This window comes from Bombina bombina, chromosome 11 (assembly GCF_027579735.1).
Source record: "Bombina bombina isolate aBomBom1 chromosome 11, aBomBom1.pri, whole genome shotgun sequence".
Classification (NCBI taxonomy): Eukaryota; Metazoa; Chordata; class Amphibia; order Anura; family Bombinatoridae; genus Bombina; species Bombina bombina.
In genome coordinates, this window is record NC_069509.1 from 179,349,815 (window position 1) to 179,352,314 (window position 2,500).

At 39.3% G+C, this 2,500-nt stretch overlaps 1 protein-coding gene across 1 annotated transcript in view; it reads right to left on the reverse strand.

Annotated features, from left to right (window-relative positions):
• RMI2 (RecQ mediated genome instability 2) overlaps positions 1–2,500 on the reverse strand; it is a 14,888-nt gene that overhangs the window by 1,143 nt on the left and 11,245 nt on the right. The window lies entirely within an intron of this gene.

Below are 2,500 nucleotides of genomic sequence, written 5' to 3' on the forward strand. Positions count from 1 at the left end.
CAGAGGTGGCATCCCAAATGTTAGTACTTTCATGGCACTCCCACCACATGTGAGCATAGGTTCCCTCTGCTTGGCACCCCGCGGTAGCACTGAGCTAATCTAACCCTGTATGTATCTGACTGGTGGTATTTGAATCTACTTGGATAATTATACCACCTATATGTCACTTTAATATAGTTTTCTTTCAGGTTAGCGCTGATAGAACAGGCAAGGCCCTTTTGGATTACGGTTGCCCATTCTCCTATATCCCTGGATAGGTTAACCTCATTTTCCCATTTTTTTAAATAAATTATAGCTTCTCTGTACGTTGTTTCGTGAACAGGAATCTATATAAGATAGAGATTGCACCCCTGATTCTGGAGGTGGAGTTACAGATTTTCTCAAATAGTGTGGGGCTGCTTAATACTCTTAATCTGCGGACTTCGTCTATCCTAGTTTTTAGTTGGAAGTAGTGGAACCAGGAATGTGGTGTGGAGGGCAGGATATCGTTGTATTGCTGGAACGTGATGACCTCTGAGTTACGTATTGTGTCAGCAATTCTATATAAACTTTTATTAGCCCATATTAAATGGGTTTGGTTGCTACGTCTGTCTGAAAATATCGACAATGGTGTGAGAAGTGAACCTTCCAGGATTAAATTATATCTTTTTTTGTAGGGTATCCTAGAGTCCCAAAGTATGTGCCAATGAGGTGTATTTAGTCCAGAGATCTGGTTTGTCCCTTTTGGGTGTCCAGAATATCTGATAAACTGGGTTGAGATTTAGCATCTCTCTCTCTAATTGAACCCATGCTAAATCACTATCAGAATTATGTAGTAGCGTCATCTGGGCTAATCTGGCAGCGTTGAAATAAACTTGGAGGTCAGGTATTCCCAGCCCTCCTTCCGTTTTAGGCGTCACGAGGGTGTTTCTATTTATTCTCGCTTTTTTATTAGCCCAAATAAATTCAAATATGTTTTTTTGGACCTTTTTAAGATCTTGGGAGGGAATATCAATGGGCAATGATCTAAATAAGTATAACAGTTTTGGAAGTATTACCATCTTACTAACAACCATTTTCCCATAAAATGAAATTCTATAAGTGCTCCAGGTTTTCATTTCTTTATGTAGGTATTTATATAGCGGGAGATAGTTAAGTTTATATAACTCTTTAAGATTGTATGGGATTAGAAATCCAAGGTATTTAATCGCTTGAGTGGCCCACTTAAAAACAAAGTTAATTTCCAACAGCTTTTTGGTATGGCTAGGGAGATGGACCTCAATTGCCTCACACTTGTCATTGTTGATTTTATACCCCAATAGGGTACTAAATTTTGATAGGAGCTCATATAGAGTTGATAAGGACAGTAATGGTTTACTAATTGTTAGTATGATGTCGTCAGCAAATAAGGAAAGTTTATGTTCTGTTTTACCCACTGTTATGCCAGATATATCTCTTTGGTTTCTTATGCTAGCGGCCAAGGGCTCAATACATATGGCAAATAGCAAGGGCGACAATGGGCACCCCTGTCTGGTGCCGTTTTGGATATGAATTCTTTTGGACTGGTACCCTTCTATGCTGAGATAGGCTGATGGATTACTATAAATGGCTTGTATTGCTTTAGTAAAGGATCCTGAAATCCCAAACTGTGACAGAGTCTCAAACATATAATCCCAATTAATTCTATCAAATGCCTTCTCTGCGTCCAAAGATAGGAACAGAGAAGGCACTTTTTCGTTTGATGCAAAGCCAATCAGATCAATGACCCTGCGTACATTGTCAGGAGCTTCCCTCCCAGTGATAAACCCTACCTGGTCATTTGAAATTAGTTTAGGTATGTGTATGTTTAATCTAGTGGCCATTATTTTAGTAAGGAGCTTGAGGTCTAGGTTTATGAGCGATATTGGCCTATAGTTTTTACAGTGGAACTTGTCTCTACCAGGCTTAGGGACCACGCATATTCGAGCCATTAGTAATTCAGTTGGGATTTTGCCCCCTTCCATTATATATTTAAATGATTCTGCCAAATGAGGAACCACGTCTACTGAGAATTTTTTATAAAAGCTGCCTGAATACCCATCAGGTCCAGGAGTTTTATTGCTTTTAAGTTGTTTAATTGCAATGGTTATTTCCTGAGCTGTAATTGGGGCATTTAACTGGTCTAAAGTGGTTTGTTCTAGCTTAGGGAGATTGCATTCCGTTAAAAACCTCTTGTATTCTAATTTTTCTAGAATCTGTCTGATTTCTTGATAAGCCATATAGAGACTGGTAGAAGTCAGCAAAGGAGTTGGCAATCTGCTTGGGATCATTGGTAGTGGCACCCGATGTAGTCTGTATCTGGGGGATGGAAGAGGATCTAGTAATGTTCCTAATCTTCCTGGCTAACATTCGATCCGGCTTATTGGCATAAACAAAGTATTGTGCATCAATAATCCGTAGGGAGGCTAGCGCTTCCTCATCGAGTAGCTTATCCAGTTCTACCTTTTTTGAAGTTATTAGTTTAGTTAAGTTAGAGCTTCTA